This window comes from Ictidomys tridecemlineatus, unplaced genomic scaffold, assembly GCF_052094955.1.
Source record: "Ictidomys tridecemlineatus isolate mIctTri1 unplaced genomic scaffold, mIctTri1.hap1 Scaffold_4439, whole genome shotgun sequence".
NCBI classification, from domain to species: domain Eukaryota; kingdom Metazoa; phylum Chordata; class Mammalia; order Rodentia; family Sciuridae; genus Ictidomys; species Ictidomys tridecemlineatus.
The window spans coordinates 25,055-39,424 of NW_027522872.1; the positions used below are offsets into that span (position 1 = coordinate 25,055).

Consider the following 14,370-nt stretch of genomic DNA (forward strand, 5'->3'; position numbering starts at 1 on the left):
AATTCAGCTGATCCGGGTTCAGTGTGTGTTCTGAGAGGCCTAGACTGCTCGCCCCAGATCCACGTCAGCTCAGCATTGCCTAGTGATCTTGAGCAAACAGATTTAGGCTGTTTACGACTCCCTATGCCTGCACAGCTGAAGAGGTCAGAGACTTGATCTCTCCATGCCCACCACCATGTTGGAATCCCTCCACCTGCTTTTTTTAAAGATATTTTATTTAGTTGTAAATAAACACAATACTTTTATTTTGATTATTTATTTTATGTGGTGCTAGGATTGAATCCAATGCCTCACAGGTTTAGGCATGTACTCTAAAACTGCACCACAATACTTTCACTAACTCTTCTGGCAACTTTTAAATTATTCTTTTTTTGATGAAAATTTTAATAGTGTATTTAGATACACATAATATTGAGGTTAATTTTGACATAATTTAACAAGCAAAAACTATAAAGTGCTCTAATTCAATGACCAGTACTTCCACTTTATCGTCCCTGCTTCCCATGTGTTCTCTTTCTTTTTCTCTATCTCTTTCTTCTTCTGATCTATCCTATAGATATTTGCATTTTTAGTGGATTATCGATATACATGAAGATGAAATTCAGTGTTGTATGTTCATATGCATAAAAAGAAAAAAATTATTAGATTCATTCCACTATTCAACATTGAGTTCTTTCCCCAAATTTCTGGGTTGGTTTGGAGTAAGGATTAGGGTTAGAGTTAGGGTTGCATTTTTTAACAGAAGCCCTTCAGTATATCTATGGGATTGTCTTGATTTTAAGATTTCATGTGGGGATGTCAAATCTTATATCAACAATGATGGGCTATTTTTTTAAAAGCTGACAAGAAAAACAATGTTCAATTATGTTGAACCCATTTCAAGATACTTCCATAATATTTAATCATTTTTTAATCAGGACAAATATTACAATAATAAAATATCTGTTTGAAAATAAAAAATAAAAGCCTCTTGCTTTCATTGTGTGTTATTATTGTTATAATACCCATTTTATGGCTTCTTCATTTAGAGTTTCCATGATGTTTTTGATGTTGTGTGTTTGTTTGTTTTGGTACCAGGGATTGAATTCAGGGGCACTTGACCTCTAAGCCATATTCCCAGAACTATTTTGTGTTTATTTAGAGACAGGGTCTCACTGAGTTACTTAGAGCTCCACAGTTGCTAAGGCTGGCATGAACTCAAGATCCTCCTGTATCAGCCTCTTCAGCCACTGGGATTACAGGTGATCAATAGCACACCCTGCTTCCATGGCATTTTGATGGTCTTTATAAAACACAGTGAAGCCATGCATGTCTATTTTAAATATGGCCTCAACCTTAATCACTTATTTGGATTGTTGACCTAAAAAAAATCACAGAACAAATCTAAATTTTATAAAGAAAGTGCTGCATTCAAATAGGTTTGACAGAAAGAATTAAGTTTTAATACAAAAAAAGAATGTAATTTAATAACATATATGTGTTATCTTGTTTACATAAATATATTTCAGAAAAAATGAAAGAATCAGATTTGAAGTGCTTGAGATTCATGAAATTGAATGACCATGTACAAAAAGACAATAAAATTCAGTTGTTATGCAGGCTACAAAGTATAAGTTGTTCTTATTAGTCCTTACCAGAAAAATGAGATAATTGATTATTTTACAAAACAGTGATAAATAGTGTGTAAATGTAGAAACAATGCAAAGGGAGATCAATTATTGTCTAATAATTTCTGAGAGAAAGTGATGTTTATTTTTTTACTTATTAATAAACTAGTTTACTTAAAAATTAATTTAATAGTTTCTAGATTTTCTTATGGAACATTAATTGTCCATACCATGCTAGCCTTAATAAGAGAGTGTAAAAAACACTGTTCTATCAAGATACAATAATATGTCTTCTTAATCACTGTAGAATGCCTTCAAAGGTAAAGGGAGAGGAAGAGAGGGAAAAAATGTACTAGAGATAAAGATCAAATTATTTTTAAGTGAATCTGTGAATATTTAATAATTAATTCCACTATTATGTATAATTAAATGCACCAGTAAGCATTTTGTTTAAAATAATTTCACTTTAAAAAAAGAAAAAAAAAGAAAAACAAGAATGGGAATTCTGTCAATAAAAATCATTTGTTTTCATTCATGTGTAAAGGAATTGGGTATAACATTATTATTATCACTACAATATAATACTATGATCAGTAATCTATTTCTGACCCTGTTTGGGGAATTAATAAGTGAACAACTTTTATACAAAGAACACTCTACATAATGACACTTATACAAGAGTTGACATATTTCTCATCAAGTGCACACCTATAATGAACCAAATGCTTCAAAAATTTTGGTCATAACTTCTGAGAAGAAATCAATTACAATTAAAGATCTATGTATTTTTTCCAAGTCTGAAAATCAATGTATAAAAGATCGTAAGTTTGAAACTCCCTCTTTTTTCACTTCTGCCCCACTATGAAACTCTCACCCTGCATGCTGAAATTCTTCTGTGGAAAACAACAGCATCACCCATTTTCTATGATTCAGTTTTTATTGAGATGTTTTCAAACTGTCTAAATGCTAACATTTAAACTTCATTCAACAAGCAAATGGTCAACACTAATTTGGTGAATCTAAATATCACATTAATGATAGATTATTTGTATTTTATAAAATGTATCCCTGAATATGGATCCAAAAATTTAGGAAACATTACTTTGGTATTCCATTACTATATTCACTAATGTGTTAATTTATTAGAATTATTATACTGCCATCAAACACACAGCCTTTCAATTTTTAGCATTAATTTGAAGCATTGACTTAAGACTTGTTTCTAATAAAATCAGCGTTTGCTTAATACTTTTTTTCTTTTCTCGTTGTTTATACAATCTTGGAAAATAATAGTGAAGTTTCAGTTTCTAATATAAAGTACTTTTGTTCACTGAATAATTTTAAAGTGAATTGTTGACATATGCTGTCATTCATGATATTTTTAGTATTTTCTATATGTCAGAACATGCTACATAACTACAATACAACCTTCATTCCTTATGAATGTGTTTTTCAAATGTTACCAAGTAACAGAATACTTGTTAATCATATCAGTTTTATAAAAAATGCTGTATTGTAGTTATCTAGCATGATCTGATTGTAGTAAAAACTAAATGTATCATGGATGATGTCGTATGTCAGCAGTTCACTTTAAAATGTTTCAGTGGACAAAAGTACTTTTATTGGAACCTTCAAATTTACTATTATATTTCAAGATTATATGAAGAAAAAAGGCAAAAAACATTAAGCAATTGCTTTTTCTCAAATCAATAATAATACATTCTATCACAATGCCTTCAACCACTTAATCCTCAAATCATTTTCATTCATTGCTAGTAACCTGATATTGTCCTTTATGGCAAAATATTTTATTCAGAGGCATGAAATGAAATTTATTGTTGTATTTTAGAAATGCCTTCAGATTCAAATGGTTCTTAGTCTCTTCTTTACCTTTGAATCTTTTCAGGAAGAAAGCATGTAGAATGTGCTTAAAATAGATTTTCTGATTTCTTTATGATTGAATCTAGATTACACGTTTTTTGTCAAGTGTATCACAAAATCAATTCTCTTATTTTCTGTTTGAGTCACATCATGTGACATATAATATCCTCATTACTGCTGATGTTAATATTGGTTATTAAGGTGATATTTGCAGTAATTTACTTTGTAATTAAATTTTTTGTAGGGAGAGAGTTTGAGACTATCAATATCTTTGTAATCATCCACCACTAAATTTTTTATTTAATTATACCTGTAGAGATCCACAGTTTATTTTATTGAGTATCCTTTACTTTTTAACATTTTAAAGAAATATTTTTCTTTCACAAATATTCTCTTTTGACAGTTTCAGATTTATAGAAAATTTATAATAGTAGTGCAAAAAATCCCTAGAAAACATTTCTCAAATGTTTTTCTTTTCTTTTTTTTTATTGTTGGTCGTTCAAAACATTACATAGTTCTTAATATATCATATTTCACAGTTTGATTCAAGTGGGTTATGAACTCCCAATTTTACCCCGTATAAAGATTGCTGTATCACATCAGTTACCCTTCCATTGATTTACATATTGCCGTTATAGTGACTGATGTATTTTGCTGTCTATCCTATACTCTACTATCCCCCCTCCCTTCCCCTCCCCTCCCTTTTTCTCTCTCTACCCCCTCTACTGTAAATCATTTCTTCCTCACTTGTATTATCTTGTTTTACCCCTCCTTTCCTCTTATATGTAATTTTGTATAACCCTGAGGATCACCTTCCATTTCCATGTGATTTCCCTTCGCACTCCCTTTCCCTCCCACCTCTCATCCCTGTTTAATGTTAATCTTCTTCTCAAGCTCTTCGTCCCTACCCTGTCCTTGGTTACTCCCCTTATATCAAAGGAATCATTTGGTGTTTGTTTTTTAAAGATTGGCTAGCTTCACTTAGCATAATCTGCTCTAATGTAATCCATTTCCCTCCAAATTCTATGATTTTGTCATTTTTTAATGCAGAGTAATACTCCATTGTGTATAAATGCCACATTTTTTTATCCATTCATCTATTGAAGGGCCTCAAGGTTGGTTCCACAATCTTGCTATCGTGAATTGTGCTGCTATGAACATCGATGTAGCAGTGTCCCTGTAGCATGCTCTTATTAGGTCTTTAGGGAATAGACCGAGAAGGGGAATAGCTGGGTCAAATGGTGGTTCCATTTCCAGCTTTCCAAGAAATCTCCATACTGCTTTCCAAATTGGCTGCACCAATTTGCAGTCCCACCAACAATGAACAAGTGTACCCTTTTCCCCGCATCCTCTCCAGCACTTGTTGTTGTTGGACTTCATGATGGCTGCCAATCTTACTGGAGTGAGATGGTATCTTAGGGTGGTTTTGATTTGCATTTCTCTGACTGCTAGAGATGGTGAGCATGTTTCCATGTACTTATTGATTGATTGTATGTCTTCCTCTGAGAAGTGTCTGTTCAGGTCCTTGGCCCATTTATTGATTGGGTTATTTGTTATCTTATTGTCTAATTTTTTGAGTTCTTTGTATACTCTGGATATTAGGGATCTATCTGAAGTGTGTGGAGTAAAGATTTGTTCCCAGGATGTAGGCTCCCTGTTTATCTCTCTTATTGTTTCTTTTGCTGAGAAAAAAACTTTTCAGTTTGAGTAAGTCCCATTTGTTGATTCTACTTAACTCTTGTGCTATGGGTGTCCTCTTAAGAAATTTGGATCCCGACCCCACAGTATGTAGATCATAGCCAACTTTTTCTTCTATCAGATGCCATGTCTCTGATTTAATATCAAGCTCCTTGATCCATTTTGAGTTAACTTTTGTGCATGGCGAGAGAAAGGGATTCAGATTCATTTTGATGCAAATGGATTTCGTGTTTTCCCAGCACCATTTGTTGAAGATGCTATCCTTCCTCTATTGCATGCTTTTAGCCCCTTTATCAAATATAAGATAGTTGTAGTTTTGTGAATTGGTTACTGTGTCCTCTATTCTGTACCATTGGTCCACCCGCCTGTTTTGGTATCAGTACAATGCTGTTTTTGTTATTATTGCTCTGTAATACAGTTTGAAGTTTGGTATCGCTATACCGCCTGATTCACACTTCCTGCTTAGCATTGTTTTTGCTATTCTGGGTCTTTTATTATTCCATATGAATTTAATGATTGTTTTATCTATTTTTACAAGGAATGCTGTTGGGATTTTGATTGGCATTGCATTGAACTTATAGAGGACTTTTGGTAATATCTCCATTTTGATAATGTTAGTTCTGCCTATCCATGAACAGGGTATATTGTTCCATCTTCTAAGGTCTTCTTCTATATCTCTCTTTAGGGTTCTGTAGTTTTCATTGTATAAGTCTTTCACCTCTTTTGTTAGGTTGATTCCCAAGTATTTTATTTTTTGGGGGGATATTCTGAATGGAGTAGTTGTCCTCATTTCCATTTCAGAGGATTTGTCACTGATATACAGGAATGCATTTGATTTATGTGTGTTGATCTTATATCCTGCCACTTTGCTGAATTTATTTATTAGCTCTAGTAGTTTCTTTGTAGACCCTTTTGGGTCTGCTAGGTATAGAATCATGTCATCTGCAAATAGTGATAATTTAAGTTCTTCTTTTCCTATTTTTATGCCTTTAATTTCTTTCATCTGTCTAATTGCTCTGGCCAGTGTTTCGAGGACTATGTTGAACAGAAGTGGTGAGAGAGGGCATCCCTGTCTTGTACGAGATCTTAGAGGGAATGCCTTCAATTTTTCTCCATTCAGAATGATGCTGGCCTGTGGCTTATCATAGATTGCTTTTACAATGTATGATCCTGTTATCCCTAATTTTTCTACAGTTTTAAACATAAAGGGATGCTGTACTTTGTCAAATGCTTTTTCTGCATCTATCGAGATGATCATATGATTCTTATTTTTAAGTCTATTGATGTGGTGAATCACATTTATTGATTTCCTTATATTGAACTACCCTTGCATCCCAGGAATGAATCCTACTTGATCATGGTGTATAATTTTTTTGATATGTTTTTGAATCGATTCACCAGAATTTTATTGAGGATTTTTGCATCTAGGTTCATTAGAGATATTGGTCTGTAGTTTTCTTTCTTTGAAGTGTCTTTGTCTGGTTTGGGCATCAGGGTGATGTTGGCCTCGTAGAATGTATTTGGAAGTTCTCCCTCTTTTTCTATTTTCTGAAATAGCTTTAAAAGTATTGGTGTTAGTTCCTCTTTAAAGGTTTTGTAAAACTCTGCTGTATACCCATCCAGTCCTGGGCTTTTCTTAGTTGGTAGTCTTTTGATGGTTTCTTCTATTTCCTCTATTGTTATTGGTCTGTTTAGATTGTCTATATCCTCCTGACTCAATCTGGGCAGATCTTAAGACTTAAGAAATTTATCTATGCCTTCACTATCTTCTATTTTATTGGAGTATAAAGATTCAAAATAATTTCTGATTATCTTCTGTGTTTCTGAAGTGTCTGTTGTAATATTGCCTTTTTCATCCTGTATACTAGTAATTTGGGTTCTCTCTCTTCTTCTCTTTGTTAGCATGGCTAAGGGTCTGTCAATTTTATTTATTTTTTCAAAGAACCAACTTTTAGTTTTGTCATTTTTTTAATTGTTTCTTTTGTTTTGATTTCATTAATTTCACCTCTGATTTTAATTATTTCTTGCCTTCTACTTCTTTTGCTGTTGTTTTGCTCTTCTTTTTCTAGGATTTTGAGATGAAGTATGAGATCATTTATTTGTTGGTTTTTTCTTTTTTTGAGGAATAAACTCCAAGAAATGAGTTTTCCTCTTAGAACTGCTTTCAGTGTGTCCCATAGATTTCGATATGTTGTGTCTGTGTTTTTATTTAACTCTAAGAAGTTTTTAATTTCCTCCTTGATGTCTTCTAAAACCCATTGATCATTCAGTAATCTATTTTTCATTCTCCAAGTGATACGTGATTTTTCCTTCCTTTTTTTTCATTGATTTTCAGTTTCATTCCATTATGATCAGATAAGATGCATGGTATTATCTCTACTCTTTTATATTGTCTAAGAGTTGCCCTGTGACATAATATATGATCTATTTTTGAGAAGGTTTCATGTGCTGCTGAGAAAAAAGTGTAGCTACTTGATGTTGGGTGGTATAGTCTATATATGTCAATTAAGTCTAGGTTGTTAATTGTGTTATTGAGTTCTATAGTTTCCTTATTCAACTTTTGTTTGGACGATCTGTCCAGTGGTGAGAAAGGTGTGTTGAAGTCTCCCATGATTTTTGTATGGTGGTCTATTAGACTCTTGAACTTGAGACGAGTTTGCTTGACAAACATAGCTGCACCATTATTTGGGGCATATATATATTTATGATTGTTATGTCTTGTTGGTGTATGGTTCCCTTGAGCAGTATGAAGTGTCCTTCTTTATCCCTTTTGATTAACTTTGGCTTGAAATCTACTTTATTAGATATGAGTATGGACACTCCTGCTTGTTTCCACAGTCCATACAAGTGGTATAATTTTTTCCAACCTTTCACCTTCAGTAATATGTATATCTTTTCCTATCAGATGTGTCTCCTGTAGGCAGCATATTGTTGGTTTTGTTTTGTGATCCATTCAACTAGCCTGTGTCTCTTAATTGGTGAGTTTAAGCCATTCACATTTAGGGTTATTATTGAGATATGGTTTTGTTTTTCCAGCCATATTTGTTTATTAATGTTACTAAACCTGATTTGTTTTCCTCTTTGATTACTTTCCCCCCTTTACTGTCTTACCTCCCACTGTTGGTTTTCAATGTTATTTTTCATTTTCTCTTTCTGTAATGTTTTGCCAAGTATTTTTTGAAGAGATGGTTTTCTAGCTGCAAATTCTTTTAACTTTTGTTTATCATGGAAGGTTTTAATTTCATCTTCCATTCTGAAGCTTAATTTCGCCGGATACACGATTCTTGGTTGGAACCCATTTCTTTCAGTGTTTGAAATATGGTATTCCAGGATCTTCTAGCTTTCAGAGTCTGTGTTGAGAGATCAGCTGTTATCCTGATTTGTTTACCCCTAAATGTAATCTGCTTCCTTTCTCTTGTAGCTTTTAAAATTCTCTCCTTATTCTGTATGTTGGACATCTTCATTATAATGTGTCTAGGTGTGGATCTCTTATGATTTTGCACATTCGGTGTCCTGTAGGCTTCTAGGATTTGGGATTCTGTCTCATTCTTCATGTCTGGGAAGTTTTCTCGTATTATTTCACTGAATAATTGTTTATTCCTTTGGTTTGGAGCTCTGTGCCTTCCTGTATCCCAATGACTCTTAAGTTTGGTCTTTTAATATTATCCCATAATTCTTGGATGTTCTGCTCATGGTTTCTTAGCAGACTTGCTGAGCTGTCTATGTTCTTTTCAAGTTGAAATACTTTGTCTTCATTGTCTGTTGTTCTATCTTCTAAGTGATCTACTCTGCTGGTAGTATTCTCAATTGAGTTTTTAAGTTGGTTTATTGCTTCCTGGATTTCTAGAATTTCTATTTGTTTGTTTTTTATTACCTCTATCTTACTGTGAAATTGATCTTTTACTTCCTGGATTTGTTTATGTAGTTCCTTGTCAATGTGATCTTTCATTGTCTGATTTTGCTGTCTCATGTCTTCCTTGAGACTCCAGATCATCTGAAGCATGTATATCCTGAACTCTTTATCTGACATTCCATCTGTTGCAGCTATTACCTCTTCTAAAGTTGAGTTGACCTGCATTGCTTGTGGTCCTTTTTTTCCTTGTCTTTTCATACTGCTCACGTTTTTTTCTGCTTGGTAAAACTGTTATATTTTTGAAATTTACCCCCTATTTATTTATATTGCTCTTGTATAGCTGGGAAGTCTCTCTTGCAGGGTGAGCAGTGGCTGTGCTCCTCCTCTAATTAGGGTGGGCTGTCTACCACGCTGGTTGGTCGCAGGTCTGCCACCCCCCTGCGGGCGCGGATGGCGGCTCTGCTCTCACCCACTCCAATTGTGGTGACGTAACTACCACACCCTCGGGTCGTTGGTCCTGATCCGGATGTGGGCGGCGGCTCTGCTCTATCCCCACTCCAATTGGTGTGACGTGTCTATCACGCTGGTAGGCCTCTAGACCTGTTCCACCGGTGGGTCGCAGGTCTGCCCACCCTGTGGACTCGGGCAGCAGTTCTGCACAGCCCCCACTCCCAATGGGGGTACCTGACTGCCTCTCCAACTGGTTGCTGAGCCCCCTCCGGACACGGGCGGCGGCCCTGTTCCACCTCCACTTCAACCAGTGTGACGTGACTGCCTTGGTGCTGCGTGTCCTCCACGTTGGCAGGCTACCAGGCCTGTCCTGCCAGTGGGTCGCAGGTCTGCCTACCTTGCAGGCTCAAATGGCGGCTCTGCACAGCCCGTACGCCAAATAGAGTTACTTGGCTACCGCGCCGTCGGGTCGTTGGTCCTATTCTAGGCGTGGGCGGCTAATCTCTTCGGCCCCAGCTGCAGTTGGGGTGTCGTGATACCACGCCGGTGGGTCACTTGGCCTGCTCTGGGCACAGGCGGCAGCTCCACTCTGCCCCCCCTGGCCCCCACAGCACCCAGCAGGACCCTGACCGAGAAGCAGTCACCGCAGGTTCCCCAGCCCCAGGCCAAAGCAGCTCCGGGAGCCAGAGCCTGGCCGCTCCATGCTCTCCAAACTCGGTGCACGCTCCGCTGGGCACAGGCTCAAAGACACAGTCCCCGCGGGCTCCCCAGCCCCTGGCCAAAACTGTTCTGGGAGTCAGAACCCAGCCGCCCCAAGCTAAGCGCACACTCCACTTGGAGCTGGCCTCCACACGCAGTCTCCGCAGGTTCCCTAACCCTGAGCCAAGGCAGCCCTGGGGACCAGAATCCGGCCACTCAGAGCCCGGTGCACGCCTTGCCAGGAACGAGCCCCCAGGAGTATTCTCTACAGGTTCTCCAGCCCCAAGCCTGAGCGATCTGTCTGGGAGACGCAAGCAAATACCAGCCTGAAATCACCTGTTCTGTAGCTGAATGCGTTGAGGTCAGTAGAAAACAGGGATGATTACATCATTTCTCCAAGATGGCGGTTGCTGTCCTCCTCCGTGGTCCGACCGGTTTCGGGAACCGAACTGGACCACTTCTCTCCTCTGTCTCAAAGCCGGAACTCAGCACTAAGCGTGGCCATTGTACCACTGGCGGGAGCTGCACCCCTGCTCTGGCACCTCGCCGATTCCCCACATGCGCCGCAGACTCGAGCTTCGGGGCATTCCCCCGATCAGGCAATGCGACCCTCTGTGTGGAGAAATTGCGGAGAAATCGCCCTCAACCGGGCTCCCGCAGCCGAACCTCACACGATGGAAATCCGTCCACTAGATTCTAGAGCACCTCAATTTCACTGGAAATTCCCAACACGCTAGCCTTCAGCCGTTTCACCTTGTCTTTCTCCCACTCAGTGACGCGGCGCACCGGGATAATGCATTCTCTTCACCGCCATCTTCCTCCCCTATCCGGAATCTCTCAAATGTTACTATTTTATTAACTTGTTTTATCTCTTTTTCTCCATTTCAAAAAAAGGTACATAATAAGAAAATTAAATTATGAATATCTACTCTACAAACCTTATTCCAAATTTGACAGTTATTTCAACAATTGTCTTTGAACCAAAATAAATCTAATTTTGGGAAATTTTAATATTAATTATTCACTGTGTCCAGTAGTCTCATTTTTTTCTGTCTCTTTTAATCTGAGACAATTACTGAGTTTTTCTGGGCTATTTATGATATCTATGATTTGAATGGTGTACATCAGTAGTAGTTTTGTAAATTTTCTTTCAGTTTAGAATCATACAATGTTTTCTCATCAGTGGATTCAGATTATGCCATTAGAGGAAGACCATCATTCATACAATGCCTAGTTCTTACACTAGAGCATATTCTGGCAGCACTGACAGACATGGTAACAAGCTATGGTCAGCCTCTATTAATGGTGGAAAAATTCTAGGATCTAGAGTTAGCCTCCACTTAAGAGTAAGCAAATATCTGGGGCCTCAATAACACAGGCACAAGAGACTGTGGAAGTATGTAATGTCACTTTGTTCCATCACTGGTTAGTGTTGCCTAATTATTTGGTTAAGAAGTATTTGCCAGGTTGCTCCATTATAAACGTAGTATTTGTTTTCCCTTTATAATTCATAAATATTTGGGGTGGTGATATTTGTGACTTTTTAAAATATCTGGTTGGTCCTTAAATTTTCACCCACTAGAATTAATATTTTATAGATGATTTCTCCTTGTGTCAAATTATTACTATGTGGTGGCCAAATGATGATATTTTCATTGATTCTACAAAAACAAATATAGCAAAAACAACTATAAGTGGGCAAGAAGATGAAGTTTTTCATTTTGGTACTCACATACCCCAGATATAAACATCAGCTGCCATTTAAAGATGATTACACATCTTTTGGATTTGTTCCCATTCATCCTGGACTACTTTTCACTTTCTCACAAAAAAAGATGTTTCAAGCACATCATTTATTTTCTTGTTCCAGACCTGTAATTAACCATTTATCCTAGAAGCTCCCTTCTCTGTTTGAGGAGAAGTGTCTGACCAGTATTTGTGATGGTTATCATAATTGCATTTGGGGTTTTCATGTTAAGGACAATTATCATATATATATATAACATAAAAATGTGTATATTTTTTCTTCTTAATATTTTTTAGTTGCTAATGACCCTTTATTTTCTTTATTGATGTATGGTACTGAGAAACAAACCCAGTGCCTCAAACATGCTAGGCAAGTGCTCTGCCACTGAGCCACAACCCCAGTCCAAAATGTGCATATTTCATATAGAAAACATGCATAAAGAATCTCTTGTATATATCCTGCTTTTGCATATAAATATTTATATATAATATGATTTATACTGATATATTACATATATAAATGTAAAGAATATTCGTTACAGAATTTTCTTATGAATTAGAAATAGTCCAAATACACTTTAAGAATTCTGTTTTTATATCTGTAAAATAACATATGATGCAATCATTTTTTAAATGAAGAGAGATTTATAGAGTATATACTATTTCAAATATAAAGCATATTTAAAATACTTAGTGGCTTTGGCTGGGGCTGCCAGTTGGAGCTGCCCAGAGTCGAGAGTGTGGCTGGGGCGAGGTACAGGCTGCGGGGCAACTATGTGCTCAGCACCACTTGTCCATGCCCGCCACTCTCCTGCCATGTCTGGCTTCAACTACAAGTTCCAGAAGGCTGTGCCTGCTGTGCCGGAAACCAATGTGCGAGCCCCTGTAGGTTTCTACCTGGGGCAACCACTTCTGTAACACCAGCCTGCAGGAGTTCCTCAGTGAAGGAGAATTCAAATGTCCTGAGGACCAATTTCCCCTGAACTATGCCAAGATCTACCCAGTCCCAGAGCTGAAGGTCCAGGTGCTAGGTGTGCCCATCTGCTGCATCCACAGTGAGGAGGGCTGCCGCTGGAGTGGGCCACTTCGTCATTTACAGGGACACCTAACTACTTGCAGCTTCAATGTAGTTCCCTGCCCCAATGGCTGTCTTGCCAAGCTGAGTCGCTGTGATCTGCCTGCACACTTGCAATACGACTGGCCCAAGTGGCACCTCAAGTGCAAGTTCTGTGGCTGTGACTTCAGTGGGAAAGACTATGAGAGCCATGAGGGTATGTGCCCCCAAGAGAGTGTGTACTGTGAGAGCAAGTGTGGTGCCCACATGATACAGCGACTGCTGGTCCGAGATGCCACTTCTAAGTGCCTCAAGTGCACCCAGCCTTGTACCTATTGCACAAAGAAATTTGTCTTTAACACCATCCAGAGTCACCAGTACAGTGCCCTAGGCTGCCTGTTCCCTGCCTAACCAGTGTGGTGTGGGCACTGTGGCTCGGGAGGATCTGCAAAATCATCTGAAGGACAGAGGTAGCACTGCCTTGGTGCTATGCCTGTTCAAAGACTCCGGTTCCAAGCACAAGGTGAGATGCCCCTTTTTCCTGTCAACCCCTCTTTAGCCCATTAAGTCCTAGATGAAGGCTAGGTTTCCTGGCAGTTTAGTTCTTTGAGTCATTCCCCCTGCTGTTCAGCTGCAGGTTCTTCCTAGCACCCTGTCTTCCTCATGCAGAGTTTGGCGCCTGCTACCTCTGAGCTTTCCCCTTTTGGTAACAATCCTCCCTTCCCTCATTTCCTGGGGCTTTGCCAACAGTGCCCTAAGCTGGCAATGGTGCAGTACATGGCGGAGAGTGTGAAGCCACATCTGGCTATGATGTGTGCCCTGGTGAGCCGGCAGTGGCAGGAGCTGCAGGATCTGCATAGAGAGCTGTAGGGACTATCAATAGGCAGTGATGGCGTGTTCATCTGGAAGAATGACCGCTATGGTCAGAGGCTACAAGAGGCCAAGGCCAAGCCCAACTCGAGTGCTACAGCCCAGACTTCTATATACATAAGTATGGTTACAAGCTACAAGTGTCTGCACTCCTCATTGGCAATGGCAGTGGTGAGAGCACACATCTGTGTCTGTACATTCGTGTGCTACCAGGCACTTTTGATTATCTCCTTGAGTGGCCTTTTGATCGTCGTGTCACTTTCTCCCTGCTAGATCAGAGCGACCCAGGGCTTGCTAAGCCATAGTATGTCATTTAGACTTTCCACTCTGACCCAAACTGGAAAAATTTCCAAAAGCCAGGCACGTGGTGAGGCTCCTTGGATGAGAGTTATCTCGGCTTTGGATACCCCAAGTTCATCTCCCACCAGAATATCCAAAAGAGAAACTATGTGCGACCTGATGCAGTTTTCATTGGTGCCTCTGTTAAACTGCTCAGGAAGATCCTCAGCTGA

The 14,370-nt window shown here is 38.4% G+C and overlaps 2 pseudogenes; both read left to right on the top strand.

Moving 5' to 3' along the window:
* Positions 1-12,675: 12,675 nt before the first annotated feature.
* On the top strand, positions 12,676-13,547 carry LOC144373606 (TNF receptor-associated factor 4 pseudogene; annotated as a pseudogene).
* Positions 13,548-13,651: 104 nt separating this feature from the next.
* On the top strand, positions 13,652-14,370 carry LOC144373607 (TNF receptor-associated factor 4 pseudogene; annotated as a pseudogene).